Below are 19,596 nucleotides of genomic sequence, written 5' to 3' on the forward strand. Positions count from 1 at the left end.
GTGTGTGTGTGCCTAGTATATATGTTTCGTACCTTACGCGAAGGGGGAAGCTACGCTCGTAGTGTCCAGTTTTGGTATCCTGCAGTCTCTAGTTTGCTCTTAAATTTATGTATGGTTTTTGCACACGCTTTTGTTTCGTCGAATTTGTTCCAGACATCCACCACTGTTTGGAAATCTTTTCTTTTTCAGGTACCTTCTATAACTGTCCTTTTTTAGTTTATTTTCATGTCCTCTTGTATTTCTCTTATCCCAATTTAGTAAGTCTTCTCTATCAAGAACTTCCATGCCTCTTATGATTCTATAAATGGTCAACAGGTCACCTCGTTCTGTTCTTTGTTCCAGAATCTGTAATTTTCAGTTTTGAAAATCGTAATTGCTCTTTGGATTCTTTCAATTTTCTTTATATTCTTTTTTGTACTGGGTGTCCATAGTGTGGCTGCATACTCCAGTCATGGCCTAATCGGTGTGACTAGTATTTTCTTCACCATTTCTTCGTTCAAATAGGTAAAGGTCATCTTTATTGATCTTATCAAGTTGTAGGTTTCTTCCACAATTTTAATTATCTTTTTATCAGGAGTCATGTCCTTTGTGATAATTACTCCCAGGTCTTTTTCAGGACTCTCTTTACTTCCTTTGTACCGATTTTACATTGTCCTGATATTCTTTTTTTTCACTTTTTTCCAAATTCCATTATGCTATATTTCTTTATGTTGAAGTCCACTTTCCACTTCTGACCTCATTCTCAAACCCTGTTTAGATCTCTTTGGAGCGACTCTCGGTCCGTTTTTGTACTTTCCTCATCAGTTTTGCGTCATCTACAAAGAAGTTCATGTAACACTCTACATCCCCATCCATGTCATTTACATAAATATCGAGCTTTATTGGAGCCAATATTGATCCCTGTGGGACACCACTAATCAATTCTTCCCAAGTAGAACTCTTATCTCTGAGCACTACACTCATTTTCCTTTCATGCAAGAAATCCTTCATCCATTTCAATAGTTTTTCTTGTATCCCTCCTATGGTTTCTATGTGTGTGTACGTGTACGTATACGTGTGTGTATGTAAAAAAAAAAAATAATAATGATAGGTTTATTGAGATAGCAGTGATACACTGACAATAATACAATTGGGCACTTTTATGAGTAATATAGTAATTATTAGAGTGATATGCTTAGTCTAAAATTTATAATGAGTTTATTGTGCGGACAATGGATGGAATGGCACTGTTCTTGTATCGGTCAGTTCTCGGCGCTCTGATGGGCTTGCTTTTGTTTGAATGCCGAGTTGCATGGCGGGTGGGTGTGGTGTTAGGTGGGAGGAAGTGACGGTGACGTGGGTGTAGCATTAGGTCCTGTCCAAACTTATTCAGTGCCTCACTGTGTTTGTCGGACAATCTTGGCAAGCTGAGGGTGGTGAGGGCGTGTTCGTATCCCTCATACTGATTACCCAAGATAATTCTGCACGCTCTTTTTTGTACTTTCTCTAATTTGCTCCTCTGTGTGATGTTAAGTGATGATGACCAGGCTGGGGAGGCGTACATGAGGGTGGGGAGTACGAAGGTGGTGTAGACTCCCTTTAGATCTGGTGATGGGGTTACCAAGGGACTTCAATCTGCGCAGCATGAAGAGTTTGTAAGAGGCTGTCCTGATGATGTTGTTGATGTGCTGGTTCCAGTTAAGGTGGTCGTCTATTGTGATGCCTAGTAGCTTGGCGGACTGGACCACCTGAAGGGAATGGGTTCCTAATGACAGTTGAGGTGGTGCCACCGCCTGTTTGGATGTACAAACATGCATGACCACGGTCTTGTTGTGGTTAACTGTCACATTCCTGCTCTCAGTCCACGTTTTGAGGTTATCTAGGATGTTTTGTAGTGAAGAAAAGTCAGGCTGCCTGGTGTTGATGGGAATGCCAACTGTACAGTCATCGACGTATTTCCATCTATGTTGGGTGTCCATTAATGCGTCATTTATGAGGATGAGGAAGCACAGTGGTCCCATCTTGGTCCCTTGAGGGACCCCACATGTTAGAGGGTGGAGGGAGGATGTCGTTCCCTGGTACCTCACTACCTGTTGACGTCCGGTCAGGAAGTCGGCTAGCCATGCTACCAAGTGTGGTTGGATCCCCAGTTGTATGGCTTTGGAGATGATAATGTTATGGTCAACAAGGTCAAACGCTTTCTTGAAGTCAATAAAGGTCAAGGCTAGAGAAGTATTGCGCTTGTCTAAGTGGCTGTGCAAGAAGTCCAGAAGATTAACAAGATAGTGAGTTGTGGAGGAGGATTTCATGTTGCCATACTGTTTTATATCGATTTGATCTTTAATTTTGTTGTATACTGAGTTAAAAACAAAACCCTCACATATAAGGCTTGGGATTGGGGTGGGTGATAGCAATAGGTCTAAGGTCGCTTAGTGACTGTGGGTTCGGACATTTGGGGATGGGAGTGATATATGAAATTTTCCAATCACTGGGGCAGGAGTTTTGACTCAGTGAAGCATTAATTATGGAGGAAAGTGGGAGGGCAAGTTCTGGGGCAAATTCTTTGTAGATTTTGATAGGTAGATCAGAAGGTGTTGTAGATCTGTTATACTTTAATTTACTTAGTTTAGTGGCAACGTCAGCTTTCTGGACAGGGGCAGGGGGTGAGGGAGAGGGGAGGTAGGCAGGTAGGCCGGAGAAGTTAAGGGGGGGTAAGGTCTGGTAGATAGAGGCGAAGTGAGTGTTAATCTCTTGAGCAGCTAAGTCAGGTGGTAAGTGTGAAGCGCAGGGCAGGTGAGAGGCTTGATTATTTTGTAGCCCGCAGAGAGCTTTGATCTTACTAAACCACTGACTGTTATTTTGTGTTTTGAGGTGTTCTAATTTATTAGGGTAGTACGAAGACTTTGCAATACTTATCTCCTTGATGACTTTATTTCTGAGGGATCTGAAGAGGGGTCGATCAGTGTAATATGCCTTGTTGCGTTGTTTAATTAGACGCTTAATACGGGGGGTCATCCAGGGGGCGTCTGATCGGTTCACGGAGAAGTCCTTGACCGGGAAAAAAAAAGTGGAAAGCTTCAGTAGTGGTTGTTGAGTAGTTTTTCCACTTGGTTTCCACGTCCTCGGCTTCCAGAACCTCCGTCCAGGGATACTCCACTATCCACCTCCCAAACTCCCTCATGGCCGAGTCAGGCATGGGGCGGTGGTGTCGAGTGACCTTAGTTCTACGGATGGCATTGCTGGGTGCTGGCGACCACTGGATGGTGATGTGGGTACTCCTGCCGATGGGGGGGAGAGGTCTGGGAGGGGAGTACTGTTGAGTCATGTCGGTCATGATAAGGTCGAGAGTAGTTTGCTTGTGGGTGGGGAAGTTCACCACCTGAGTAAGACTTAATTGATGTAGAATCTCACTTGTGTCTAGCCGATTAAAGTCCCCACAAATGACCAGCTTTGCAGCAGGGTATTTCAATCGTAGGGAGTCAGCGGTCTCAATAATGTGATCGGAAAGGAGAGCGGCGGTGTGTGCACGTGGAGGATGATAGACCACACACATAATAATGGACGCGGTGTGGCGGGGGTGAAGGCGGGGGTTAATCCTCACCCACAGAACCTCAACTCCCTCGGGAATATCAACCCTGAGGTGTGAAGGGTTGAGGTCCGCACGACAGAACAATGCTACACCACCACCAACACGGTTCACTCTGAGGTGGTGAAATAGTACAAAGTTTTCAATATTACACATTTCAGGCACAATTTGCCACGCTTCAGTAATTGCCATCATGTCACATCCTGTAGAACGTACTGTTTCGATCACTTCCTCCATTTTGTTGGTTAAGGAGGTAACGTTAGACAGCAGGAGGGAGGGTAGGCTGTACCAAACGCGTGGCACTTCACTGTGAATGCGAGATCTCGGCTTAACCTTTTTTCTGTTTTTTGCACTTGTTGTGGTTGTAATCACAGACACTATTCGTGTAATTTTTCTACCACCTCGTCGGCCACGACTTCGGAAGAGTTTCATGTCTTTCAGGCGCTGAATCACTGAACTCGGAGGATAACCACACCCTCGTTTTAACGCGTAAAGTTCACTGGGTCGTTATCTCTGACGAAGGGGGTTGTATGGCAATACTGGTCCGCACATTGTTACCGCGTATAAACTAGGAGAAAAATAAATACCAGGAGAAGGGTCAACAAGCTGACCCAGGCAGCTGCAAAGCGCCCCGTTGCACCTGAGACAGGAGGTCACAGACCTGCCACGTCCGTCCACCACCACTGTCACACGTATACGTGTGTGTGTGTGTACGTATACGTGTTGTGTGTACGTGTACGTGTGTGTGTGTACGTATACGTGTGTCTACGTGTACGTATACATCTGTGTACGTGTACGTATACATCTGTGTACGTGTACGTATACATCTGTGTACGTGTACGTATACATCTGTGTACGTGTACGTATACATCTGTGTACGTGTACGTATACATCTGTGTACGTGTACGTATACATCTGTGTACGTGTACGTATACATCTGTGTACGTGTACGTATACATCTGTGTACGTGTACGTATACATCTGTGTACGTGTACGTATACATCTGTGTACGTGTACGTATACATGTGTGTAAGTGTACGTATACATGTGTGTAAGTGTACGTATACATGTGTGTAAGTGTACGTATACATGTGTGTAAGTGTACGTATACATGTGTGTAAGTGTACGTATACATGTGTGTAAGTGTACGTATACATGTGTGTAAGTGTACGTATATATGTGTGTACGTGTACGTATACATGTGTGTACGTGTACGTATACATGTGTGTACGTGTACGTATACATGTGTGTACGTGTACGTATACATGTGTGTACGTGTACGTATACATGTGTACGTGTACGTATACATGTGTGTACGTGTACGTATACATGTGTGTACGTGTACGTATACATGTGTGTACGTGTACGTATACATGTGTGTACGTGTACGTATACATGTGTGTACGTGTACGTATACATGTGTGTACGTGTACGTATACATGTGTGTACGTGTACGTATACATGTGTGTACGTGTACGTATACATGTGTGTACGTGTACGTATGTGTGTACGTGTACGTATGTGTGTACGTGTACGTATGTGTGTACGTGTACGTATACGTGTGTGTGTGTGTACGTGTACGTATACATGTGTGTAAGTGTACGTGTACGTATACATGTGTGTAAGTGTACGTATACATGTGTGTAAGTGTACGTATACATGTGTGTAAGTGTACGTATACATGTGTGTAAGTGTACGTATACATGTGTGTAAGTGTACGTATATATGTGTGTACGTGTACGTATACATGTGTGTACGTGTACGTATACATGTGTGTACGTGTACGTATACATGTGTGTACGTGTACGTATACATGTGTGTACGTGTACGTATACATGTGTGTACGTGTACGTATACATGTGTGTACGTGTACGTATACATGTGTGTACGTGTACGTATACATGTGTGTACGTGTACGTATACATGTGTGTACGTGTACGTATACATGTGTGTACGTGTACGTATGTGTGTACGTGTACGTATACGTGTGTGTGTGTGTGTACGTGGACGTATACGTGTGTGTGTACGTGGACTTATACGTGTGTGTGTGTGTGTGTGTGTGTGTGTGTGTGTGTGTGTGTGTGTGTGTGTGTGTGTGTGTGTGTGTGTGTGTGTGTGTGTGTGTGTACGTGGTGTATACGTGTGTGTACGTGGACGTATACGTGTGTGTGTGTACGTGGACGTATACGTGTGTGTGTGTACGTGGACGTATACGTGTGTGTGTGTACGTGGACGTATACGTGTGTGTGTGTACGTGGACGTATACGTGGACGTATACGTGGACGTATACGTGTGTGTGTAATTTTACGTTTGCGTGTGTGTGTAATTGTACGTTTGCGTGTGTGTAATTGTACGTTTGCCTGTGTGTGTAATTGTACGTTTGCCTGTGTGTGTAATTGTACGTTTGCCTGTGTGTGTAATTGTACGTTTGCCTGTGTGTGTAATTGTACGTTTGCCTGTGTGTGTAATTGTACGTTTGCCTGTGTGTGTAATTGTACGTTTACGTGTGTGTGTGTAATTGTACGTTTACGTGTGTGTGTGTAATTGTACGTTTACGTGTGTGTGTGTAATTGTACGTTTACGTGTGTGTGTGTGTGTAATGTACGTTTACGTGTGTGTGTGTGTAATTGTACGTTTACGTGTGTGTGTGTGTAATTGTACGTTTACGTGTGTGTGTGTGTGTGTGCGTATGTGTGTAATTGTACGTTTACGTGTGTGTGTGTGTGTGTGTACGTATGTGTGTAATTGTACGTTTACGTGTGTGTGTACGTATGTGTGTAATTGTACGTTTACGTGTGTGTGTGTGTGTACGTATGTGTGTAATTGTACGTTTACGTGTGTGTATGTGTACGTGTGTGTTCATGTGCGTGTACGCTCGTGTAATGTTGGCGTGGGACGTAATTATATTATACTGAAATTCAAAAATGTCGCTTTGCACCGCGGCTGGAGGCAACGCTCACACCCGAATGCTACAGTTCTGTGTGCTTAACTCCTTTGGATTCCTCGCTTGCAAATAGTAAATGTCTGTATGGAGTGAGGGTGGGGATGGAGGACATGCACAGATATCTGGATCATGGTAAAGATACTGATACGAAGACACCAAGGGAAGCCAACACACGCATTTGTTTAATTTTTGACAGTATTTATACATAGTACTAATTATCAGGCATATTCATATGATCATAGAAGAGGGAACATATATCATCTGTTAGCAAAAGTATATAACAATGAAACTAAGATGCTGACGTCAGGGGCATTTGGAGGAGTTTTTATAGGGAGGATTATAGATGTCATGTATATGGTTAATGGTAATAGATTATATCAAGATACACTTCAAAATGTCCGCATAGGGTATTATCTACATATTACAGTTTGACTTTCATAAGTCATATACTGATATTCCATATCTTCAAAATGTAACTAAATTATACGTGATGACTGGCAAAGTTTCAAACACAAATTGGACTTCTATTGGGGGGGAGGGTGACTAGTTCCCCTTGCTCACCCCTCTCTGGACGTCATAGTTTGATATCTAGTTATACCATATCTGATCACCTTCCACTCATTTTGGGGTACGACATTTTAAGAATAAGAACTCGTTTTATAATATAGAAAAAGGGATCAGAATTTTGGTCTCGTTACAATTAAGTTTCCTCGTACGCATTCTCTCCTTCCTTGCGTATTTGTGAAATATATTTGTTTTTAATTGGCAGTTGCCTTTTAAGTATATCAAAATAAACATTTTGTGAGGACGAACCCTTTATTAACACGATGTTCCGCTTGTTACAGCTTTATTGAGTAGAATATATCGCTAAAACACTATGTTGTGAATGAAAATTCATGTGAACAAGTTGTATAGACACGGTAAAGGAAACATGGACTGGAGGTGAAGCTTTTATTCCTGACGTTTCGTCTAACGTCAGGAATAAAAGCTTCACCTCCAGTCCATGTTTCCTTTACCGTGTCTATACAATATGTTGTGAATGTTATAATGGTCTAAATTTTCATAATATTTGCAATAAGTTTGCATATTTTTACTTGCATGCACCTGCTGTAACGTTGCATTTAATGTCTTTGCAGGAAGCCGAAGATGAGAAACTGTTGGTACGGCTACCATCGTCGGTCCAAACTTCTGCTAAAGTTCACAAAGAAGTAGAGGAGCCGTCCATCCCAACGTATGGTTCATCATAGAAAGTCCTCGGTGAGTTGGGACTGTATTTTGTGCTGGCGAGGTAAACCAAAGCTTGAGGGCTTCCCATGCACATGGATGAGAGTTCGAATCCCACATCAGTCTCCTATTCCCAGCAATGGACTTGCCCCAACAGTCAAAGCGCTTAGGGGAATAGTGACTGCTTCGGCCGCAACTGCGTTCCTCCTACCTTAGGCTCCTCACCACAATACTGAGGACATATTATTGCCACCACTGCCTTTGAAGCTACGGTTGTCTATGTAGAGGTCATAATAAAGTAGCTTCTTCAGGGACTATTTCCATTGCGAATGTCCTAACCTTGAAGGAAATAGAAGAACACAAGAATGGAGAAGGCTGCAAGAGACCATAAAACTAAAACCTACACTAGGCAGTTCCATGCCCTTACCACTTGACATTCATGCAAGTTATCTAATATTCCCTTGAAACAGCCAATTGGCCCTACTTCCACAATGAGGAAAAAAAAAAATAGCATATGAGTGATGGATGGATGGAGGGTTGTAGCTGACCCCCTTGTAAAGTGGAAGGGTCTTTTGGTATATGTATTTCTATATAAAGGTGGCGGCTCATTAAGCACATCTCGCTAACATGCTACTTGTTTTTGCTACTCTCTTCGAGTAGAAACTACTTCAGTTACGATCTTTTGCTTTTCAAATTTCTAAATGTCCTACTACTCTTATGTCGTATAATGAGAAGTTGGATGACGAAATAAGAAGTTAAACCTATACGAATGTTAGATACATTGTTGAGATGCTCTTGTGTAGTCTAGAATATCGTAACCGAAGCAAGTAGCATGATAGTCTAGCTTGCCGAAACCTTATTTATTTTATTTTTTTTATTTTTCTTTTTTTTTACCGTAACCTTGAGTTCTATGTTAATAATGGTGGTGACAATTTTACTCGAAACTAAATAGAAAAGTGCACAGAGACAAAAGTATTTGCGAAGTACCTTTTTCTAAGTCTGTGGTGTCACATATATATGCTAGCAGCTAGCACGTAATTAGTACGGTCAAGCTTTACACGGATTTCAGGCTTCATGCACAACCACAGTAATTCCAATATAGCAAAAACTATACAAGCACTTCTCATCGTGCATACAACTTTACCAAGCTGGATTAAGCCAATCTGGTAGGTACAGAGGCTGTATCGTCCCTCTGGGGCTAGGCCGGTCCTGCAGTGGTTCATCAAGGTTGAATTACAACTACATCTACTAGTGATCATCGTATCCATAATTAAAAGACTACCGCATCATCTTCTTTTTTTAGCGACCAGACTGATGTTTTAGAATTAATGAAAACCTGCGTCGGCCAGATTTCCGAAGCCAAACAATCGCCTGACACAAATTAAACAATATCTTATCTTTATTTAAATCAGTCAAGTACTATTAATAACCTGTAACATGTCTGTATAGTGTCATTTTATATTTCATCCTGGCTGCCTCTCTATTTTTCTCCGTCTTCTAGAAATTTTAATCAGCAAGGGGAATTTAATCACCTGTTGGATGGGCTGCATACTTCACTGACTCATTCTCATACCAATTATTTTGACCTCACTCTTGTATCACTACGCTTGGCTTTTGATCATGTACTGTATCGTCAACTTTCTTCTTATCAACTCTTTCTCGCTATATTTTGCACCATTGACAAAAACTGACCACACTAAATCACACTCTGGTACCTATTCTGTCGCTGTCACTATTTCCATTCATCTTTATTATAAGGTGTGCATTCTCTTAGACATAGTTATCTATATACGGAATGTTGTTTCTCTATACACACACAAAAAAAGTGAAAATAATTTCATTACGGTTCTGGACAAGGTAAGGCAATTTAAGGTCAAGCTTCATTGTCGAGGAGGGGCCCTAAATTTTTGCCAGAGTGTTTCGAGTGTTATCGAGTATCTTTCCATTTATATTACCATTATGTTAAGTATACAAATGATTTTATTCTAATTCTTTTATGTTTGTGCTTTATTCGTTTTCTATGGTTGATAAAAGTAATAAAAAAATAATAATTTAAAGGGGTAACTATAATTTTTGTAACCAGCGATTGATGTTCAGCAATACAACAGGTTAGTGGTTATTTTTTGACAGCGTGAGGTCTCTTTATGCTAAATAAACACTGATTTACTCTGGCAGTATGAGTGCATAATGGAAACCACGGACACTAAATATTTTTGCTGTCATGGACTCGTCTTCCTTTCTCAAGATGTAGCATACTACCCGCTATTCAATTCCTCACATAAATGTTCATACACATTTCTTTATTGCGCACGTCGTTATTTTCCTGTGATATGAATATGTCGAATAACAAATATCAACCCACATCTGCTTTGTAGTTTTTTTTTAATACAACCCCCGTGTGTTCAAATCTAATGTTCACATTTATATGTATAGAAAGCGCGCATGCGTGTGTGTGTATTTTATCTAATTATATATACTTTACAGTATACAGGAAGGGAGCTACGTTCTACCAATTGATTACACTGGGCAACAACAACAACATTTTTTGTATGGTGTTTGAAATATTTCAGCGAATCCTTATGTGATTTTGCCTGCTGAATTAAAAAATGACTTCAGTTTTTCCCTATCAGGTCTAGCTTTCTGGCTCTTCTTATTTCCATTTTAGTTACGTTGGATGATAAAAATCCTAATAACATATTTTCGAACAGTATACGAGAATTTATATTTGGTGGCTTTTGGAATTAAACAAGACTGTTTCCTTAAAGTATTTTATTCATACATGAGCAAAACATAGGAAGAAATAGCGAGGCCATTATACAGAAAAGAGCACAAATAGAAAAAAAAAAAAAACCTTTCTGGCAGAAAATTCAAGGAATAAATTTACGTTTCTTTGTGCGCCGTGAATGTTGAGCCGCTGGTGAGTCTCGTTTTAAACACCAGCAGTAGTCTGCCATCATCACAGTCCCAACGTCCTTGGTACCGAGTTTCCATCTCCTTGATGTCCTGATGAAATCGTTCGCCTTGTTCATCGCTAACATCTCCGAAATTTTCAGGAAAACGATCAAGGTGACTGGAAAGAAAATGCATTTTGATACTCATATTTGCACCAATTTCACCAAAAATTGATATTAAGTTGGCAACAAGATCCTTATAGTTGTCACTTTTGTGGTTCCCAAGGAAATTTTGCACTACTTCAACAAATGCGCGCCATGCGGATGCTTCAGGTTCACTCATCGTTTTCATGAAGTTTGTGTCCTTCAAGAGCTTACGGATTTGTGGTCCATCAAAAATCCCTGCTTTCAGTTTTTCAATCGTCAGTTCTGGAAATACATAGCAGATATATTTGAAACTCCCCATTTTTGTCAAGAGCTTTGACGAACTGCTTGATCAGTCCGAGTTTGATGTGCAAAGGGGGGGAAATGATCTTATCTCGCTCAACTAAAGGTTCTTCCAATATATTGACAGCTCTACATGGAACCATATTTGTTCGAGGCGGCCAGTCTTTCTTAACATAGTGGTTTACTCGGTCTCTGCTGTCCCACATGCAAAGAAAGCATGGCTATTTGGTATAACCAGATTGCTGTCCCATGAGAAAATTCACCATCTTCAAGTCAACACAGATGACCCATTTATGATCATGGTACCGTATCTACTTTAAAACTAACTTAATTTCTTCATATTTTTCCGTAAGAGTTGTTGAGTGGGCAAGTGGGACAGCGCCATACAAATTCCCGTTGTGCAATAAAACGCTTTTTAAACTACGCTTACAGCTGTCTATGAAAAGACGCCATTCATTTGGTTTATATTCCTCAATACCAAGTTTTTTAAGAAGCCCACTAATATCTCTGCAATAAACCAACTCTCCCTCTTTTATAAAGAAAGAAAGGAACTCTTCATGCAGACTCCTATAAAAGGTTATACGAACACCATTCTCTAGAAGATTTTCTTTCAGTCGGGAAACCAACAGTTCTGCTGAGTTTTTGGGGAGGTTCAAGTCACGAACTAGATCATTCAGCTGCTCCTGAGGTAAAGTCGTACCTGAAAAGTCTTCATCTCCAGTGTCATCTTCAGGTGATGAGATTTCTTCAGTTGAGGGCAAAGTTATCTGAGGCAAGACACCGAAGACAGGAATAGGAAGTTCTTCACTGTGTGGAACCGGTCTGATAGCTGAGGCAAGATTAGGATAGACAAGCGTTTGTCGGTTTTTCCTGTTAATACCCTTCAAATTTAGAGCACAAAAGTAGCAGTCGTCTAGGTGATTTTTGGGCTCCCGCCACACCATTGGTACAGCGAATCTCATACTTTTCCTTGTCCCTTTGGTCTAGTATCTTGTCTCCCAGCTTGACCCCAAAATATGCCATATAAGCTCTTTCAACAAAGTCCGTGATGTTTTTCCGATTTTCAGGCAAAGTGTATTCTCCACAAACGTAACAAAACACATTTGGAGAATTTACGCAAAATCTTCTAGAAGACGACATCTTGCTCATTTTCTGTTGCTGAATTCACCACATCTCAAAAAATCTGGAAAAATAGAAAATTAGAATTAGATATGGCAAAGAAAATTATAGTGGACGTACGCACATTGTGATTATACGGAAATTCGGTAACTTCAAAACTAGAACTGACTGGTCAAAATGAAGGTTATTTTTGGATTCAGGAGACCAATTTCCTAAAGAAATTACTTTTATTTCCTGAACACCAAAAACCTTGTAGACCAGTGTTATTATATTATCTAGATTCACGTATGTACCAGCTTGTTACTTCATTCTCTAAAAGCTTTCATATCTCTGTTGAAAATTTAGATTCCTCACATATTTCAATCTCCTATTTTCCATGATCATACTTCATTATAAACTCGTGTTTGCTTTTGACTTGGCCTATAACAGCTCTTAAGCTATAGGCCAAGATTCCTCCGCTGTGTACAACAATTAATATGTAACACTTTCCTAAATACCTGCAATTGATTAATCGCAAAATGGTCCACATAAAGCTGCTTTTCGCAGGGTACTTGTGTACATTAATATGTAGTGTGTCGTTTATAATAAACAATTTTACATAGCCAATTGTAAACTCCTCCTCGTGGACAGCATGAGAGAGACAGAGAGACAGACACAGAAAGAAAAACAGATACACCGAGACAGAAAGGCAAAGAAAGAGATAAAGACAGGAACAGAGACGCAGGCAGAGGCAGGCAGAGGCAGGCAGAGGCAGGCAGAGGCAGGCAGAGGCAGGCAGAGGCAGGCAGAGGCAGGCAGAGGCAGGCAAGCAGAGGCAGACGCAGGCAAGCAGAGGCAGACACAGGCAGGCAGAGGCAGACGCAGGCAGGCAGAGGCAGACGCAGGCAGGCAGAGGCAGACGCAGGCAGGCAGAGGCAGACGCAGGCAGGCAGAGGCAGACGCAGGCAGGCAGAGGCAGACGTAGGCAGGCAGAGGCAGACGCAGGCAGGCAGAGGCAGACGCAGGCAGAGGCAGACGCAGGCAGCCAGAGGCAGACGCAGGCAGGCAGAGGCAGACGCAGGCAGACAGAGGCAGACGCAGGCAGGCAGAGGCAGGCAGACGCAGGCAGAGGTAGGCAGACGCAGGCAGAGGTAGGCAGACGCAGGCAGACAGAGGCAGACGCAGGCAGACAGAGGCAGACGCAGGCAGGCAGAGGTAGGCAGACGCAGGCAGAGGTAGGCAGACGCAGGCAGAGGTAGGCAGACGCAGGCAGACAGAGGCAGACGCAGGCAGACAGAGGCAGACGCAGGCAGACAGAGGCAGACGCAGGCAGACAGAGGCAGACGCAGGCAGACAGAGGCAGACGCAGGCAGACAGAGGCAGACGCAGGCAGACAGAGGCAGACGCAGGCAGACAGAGGCAGACGCAGGCAGACAGAGGCAAACAGAGGCAAACAAAGGCAGACAGAGGCAGGCAGAGGCAGACGCAGGCAGAGGCAGACGCAGACGTAGACGTAGGGAGACACAGACGCAGACGCAGGCAGACAGAGGCAGAGGCAGACACAGGCAGACACAGACTCATACGCAGAGGCAGACACAGACGCGGAAGCAGAGGCAGACGCAGACGCAGAGGCAGACACAGAAAAAGACGTAGAGGCAGACACAGACGCAGAGGCAAACGCAGACGCAGCCACAGAAGCAGCCACAGAGGCAGACAGAGGCAGACAGAGGCAGACAGAGGCAGACAGAGAGAGGCAGAGGCAGACAGAGGCAGAGGCAGACAGAGGCAGACAGAGGCAGAGGCAGACAGAGGCAGAGGCAGGCAGAGGCAGGCAGAGGCAGGCAGAGGCAGGCAGAGGCAGGCAGAGGCAGGCAGAGGCAGGCAGAGGCAGGCAGAGGCAGGCAGAGGCAGGCAGAGGCAGGCAGAGGCAGACGCAGAGGCAGAAGCAGAGTCAGAGGCAGACACAGAGACAGACAAAGGCAGAGGCAGACACAGAGACAGACAAAGGCAGAGGCAGACAAAGGCAGAGGCAGACAGAAGGAGGCAGACGCAGACGCAGACGCAGACGCAGAGGCAGACGCAGGCAGACGCAGAGGCAGACGCAGACGCTGAGGCAGACAGAGGCAGAGGCAGAGGCAGACGCAGGCAGATGCAGACGCAGAGGCAGATTCAGGGGCAGACTCAGAGGCAGACTCAGAGACAGAGGCAGACTCAGAGACAGAGGCAGACAGAGGCAGACGCAGGCAGACAGAGGCAGACGCAGGCAGACGCAGACAGAGGCAGACGCAGGCAGAGGCAGACGCAGGTAGAGGCAGACGCAATCAGAGGCAGACGCAGGCACAAGGAGGCAGAGGCAGACAGGAGGAGGCAGACGCAGACACTGACACAGACACAGACACAGACACAGAGGCAGACACAGAGGCAGATGCAGACGCAGACTTAGAGGCAGACTTAGAGGCAGAGGCAGACGCAAGCAGACACAGACGCAGACGCAGAAAGAGGCAGACGCAGGCAGACACAGACGCAGACGCAGAAAGAGGCAGACGCAGGCAGAGGCACAGAGGCAGACGCAGGCAGAGGCAGAGGCAGACGCAGACGCAGAGGCAGAGGCAGAGGCAGACGCAGAGGCAGAGGCAGACGCAGACGCAGACGCAGACGCAGAGGCAGACGCAGACAGAGGCAGAGGTAGACAGAGGCAGAGATAGACAGAGGCAGAGGCAGACAGAGACAGAGGCAGAGGCAGAGGCAGACAGAGGCAGAGGCAGACAGAGGCAGACAGAGGCAGAGGCAGACAGAGGCAGACAGAGGCAGAGACAGACAGACAGAGGCAGAGGCAGACAGAGGCAGAGGCAGACAGAGGCAGACAGAGGCAGACAGAGGCAGACAGAGGCAGAGGTAGACAGAGGCAGAGGTAGACAGAGGCAGAGGTAGACAGAGGCAGAGGTAGACAGAGGCAGAGGTAGACAGAGGCAGAGGCAGAGGCAGACAGAGGCAGAGGCAGACAGAGGCAGAGGCAGAGGCAGACAGAGGCAGAGGCAGACAGAGACAGAGGCAGACAGAGACAGAGGCAGACAGAGACAGAGGCAGACAGAGACAGAGGCAGACAGAGACAGAGGCAGACAGAGACAGAGGCAGACAGAGACAGAGGCAGACAGAGACAGAGGCAGACAGAGGCAGACAGAGGCAGACAGGGGCAGACAGAGGCAGACAGGGGCAGACAGAGGCAGACAGAGGCAGAGGCAGACAGAGGCAGAGGCAGACAGAGGCAGAGGCAGACAGAGGCAGAGGCAGACAGAGGCAGAGGCAGACAGAGGCAGAGGCAGACAGAGACAGAGGCAGACGCAGACAGAGGGATTGGCAGACGCAGACGCAGAGGCAGACGCAGGCAGACACAGACGCAGACGCAGACACAGGCAGACACAGACACAGGCAGAGACAGGCAGACACAGGCAGACAGAGAGAGACAGAGACTGAGACAGAAAGAGAGAGATAGAGCCAGATATAGACAGAGAGAGACAGAGAAACAGAGAGAGACAGAGAAACAGAGAGAGACAGAGAAACAGAGAGAGACAGAAACAGAGAGAGACAGAGAAACGGAGAGAGGCAGATAGAGAGAGACAGAGAGAGACAGAGAGAGACAGAGAGAGACAGAGAGAGACAGACCGAGAGAGACCGAGAGAGACTGACACAGAGACAGACAGACACAGAGACAGACAGACAGAGACAGACAGACACAGAGACAGACAGACACAGAGACAGACAGACACAGAGGCAGACACAGACACACAGATTGACACAGACACACAGACTGACACAGACACACAGACTGACACAGACACACAGAGACAGACAGACACAGAGACAGACAGTCACAGAGACAGACAGTGACACAGACAGACAGACACAGACACAGAGACACAGACACAGAGACAGACAGCCACAGCCACAAAGACAGACAGACACAGACACAGAGACAGACAGACACAGACACAGAGACACAGACACAGAGACACAGACACAGAGACACAGACACAGAGACACAGACACAGACACAGACAGACACAGACAGACACAGACAGACACCGACAGACACCGACAGACACCGACAGACACCGACAGACACAGACAGACACAGACACAGACACAGACACAGATAGACACACAGACACAGACACAGAGATAGACAGAGACAGACAGACACAGAGACAGACAGACACAGGGATATGTGAGGGACAGGGACATGTGAGGGACAGGGACATGTGAGGGACAGGGACATGTGAGGGACAGGGACATGTGAGGGACAGGGACAGGGACATGTGAGGGACAGGGACAGGGACATGTGAGGGACAGGGACAGGGACATGTGAGGGACAGGGACAGGGACATGTGAGGGACAGGGACAGGGACATGTGAGGGACAGGGACAGGGACATGTGAGGGACAGGGACATGTGAGGGACAGGGACAGGGACATGTGAGGGACAGGGACAGGGACATGTGAGGGACAGGGACAGGGACATGTGAGGGACAGGGACAGGGACATGTGAGGGACAGGGACAGGGACATGTGAGGGACAGGGACAGGGACATGTGAGGGACAGGGACAGGGACATGTGAGGGACAGGGACAGGGACATGTGAGGGACAGGGACAGGGACATGTGAGGGACAGGGACAGGGACATGTGAGGGACAGGGACAGGGACAGGGACATGTGAGGGACAGGGACATGTGAGGGACAGGGACAGGGACATGTGAGGGACAGGGACATGTGAGGGACAGGGACAGGGACATGTGAGGGACAGGGACATGTGAGGGACAGGGACAGGGACATGTGAGGGACAGGGACAGGGACATGTGAGGGACAGGGACATGTGAGGGACAGGGACATATGAGGCGGCGGACGATTTCATTCCAGTGTGAGGCGGCGGACGAATTCTTTCGCTCCAACATAAAAAGACAACAATGAGACCTCTCAGCCAAGCACGGGACAGCGAGAGCAGACTACTAGGCCCATATAGTGTGCCGTAGGACACTTTAAAACAAACTCAGATCCGACGCGACACAGCCCTGTCAAAGGTCACCACTGGAGATTTAATCGTTAGACAATGGTCTTCACATCAATACTCCCTTTTTGGCAACTCTCAAGTGCCACCTATACCATATATATATATATATATATATATATATATATATGTGTATATATATATATATATATATATATATATATATATATATATATATATATATATATAATGTTTTTTTTTTTTTTTTTTTTTTTTTTTTTGCTAGCCCCCTTGCGGTGAACGCCCCCTTCTGTAATTTAGCTAGGAAGATCTGGCATTTCCAGAGTTTTCTTCTGGGCTACCAGCAGCGATTGTATTCAGATTAGGATAAGAAATTGAAGGAAGAAAAACACAGACGTTTTTCACTCGCCACGCCACGCCAACATAAAGTGGTGGCACCAAGTGGGATAGCGAAGCTAGATTAACTCTACAGCTGTGGAACACTAAGTAATTTGGCATCAACCAGCTGCATCACGAGCGACGAGATGCCCTTCGCCGCAACAACCAGCTGTACAACATACGTATTCTCCAGGTCCGAGACGAATCTCCACCGACCTTCGCCGCTGCATCAACCAGCTGCAAAACGAGCGACGAGACACCATCGCCGCAACGGCCAGCTGCACAACATCCAGACGTATAATCCAGCTCCGAGACGAATCTCCACCGACCTTCGTCGCTGCATCAACCAGCTGCATCACGAGCGACGAGACGTACAAGCCCTCCTACACGCTCCCGTTTTCATTATTGTACTTGTATGTATTGTACAATGCATGTATGTATTGTATGATGTGCCCTCTTTCTCATACATTCTAAAACCAACAGAAACACTAACCTTTCCCCCACTAATTGCAGCAGTGCCCTTAACCGTAAAATCGACCGAAAGGCATCCCCCTACTGCGAATCTCCATCACCCTTTCCTCCATACGCCAACCGAAAGGCATTCCCATACTGCGAATCTCCATCACCCTTCCCTTCATACATCAACCTGGGTAAGTAGATATTTTTTCCGTTTATTTAGCCACCTAGTAGCAACAAGGTCTCTTTAGTTTTTAATGCATAGGGGCGGACACCACTCTGACGCGACAAACAGACCCATCATACGAAGTCACTCTGCACAAAATTCAGAGACACAGGACATGACCACTCAGCACTCTAGCACCTCGTCACAAGGTGACCACCCAAAATCTAATTATGGTGAAAAAAGGACGAGACGACCTTGCCCCTTTTCAATGGTAGGAACATCCCTGTACACAACTTCCTCACGGAGGTTGAAGCAGAGATAACACGTAGAGGTGCCACTGATGACAAAGCAAAAATATAAATGTTAACATCTAGGATAAACAAATACGACACCTTGGCTGGGGATATCATTCAATCTGACCTCTTGGAAACTGATGAATATGCGGGTTTCGTCACAGAATTTAAAAAAGATTTTGCTACTTTTGAGCCACTTGGAGCATTATCCCCCTGTATATTCCCTGGCCAAGACCTTAAATCACGGGCCATACACCACTAAGGACAGAGTAACGAAAATAGCGTCCACATTTAAAACCGAATTAAGAGAAAATTTTAATCAGTCAAAATGGGTTGTAGACGAAAAGATTGCACTGGAACATGTAGTGTCTATTATGACGTATCTCCGGTTCCTCTCTCAGCTGCACCCAGAAACATTACATAAGGCTAGCACTCTTGCTTTCACACCAGATGATAAGGTAGCCAGATGCGCTAGGAAACTAAAGGACTCTGACAAGGCGATCGCTCAAATACAGAGCCTGTCCATACCCATCACACCCAAACACACCGTAGCGCAGGTCATACAGGCATCTCCACATAACACGAGATCGAGAAATACATATCACACCCGCTACCATTCACGCCATAGATCCCTCTCGAGAACACGTAAGTTTTGCACCTATTGCCAAAAACCAGGGCACGCGGAAAGCATGTGCTACCACAAATACCCAACACCGCCAAACCAACACTGCGATTTTCACGGAATCTGCTTTTACTCTTCCGACAAATGTATATTGCGCTCACAGGCACAGCACAACCGAGGATAAATTTTCCCTACAAGGTATTCACGTAACCATCTCCTACATATTCATGTCACACATCTCCTGCGAGATATGCACGTAACTCGTCCCCCGTAGGTCAGCCACGTGACCCCTCTCCCGTATGACTCCGTACTAAGAAGTCTCAGTGCCATTCAAGGACAGTGAACCCTTACACTGAGGTACAGACGTCAACGTTACCAGTATACACACTGAACTTCCCAGACGTAAGTTTGTGCAATGTGGATGGGGTTCCTTTCCCCATCATTGGAAATTTCTCTCTTGACATTAGCTTCAAAGACGAGTGACCATCCATT

This window comes from Oratosquilla oratoria, chromosome 19 (genome assembly GCF_046742065.1).
Source record: "Oratosquilla oratoria isolate Oo_2021 chromosome 19, ASM4674206v1, whole genome shotgun sequence".
Classification (NCBI taxonomy): Eukaryota; Metazoa; Arthropoda; class Malacostraca; order Stomatopoda; family Squillidae; genus Oratosquilla; species Oratosquilla oratoria.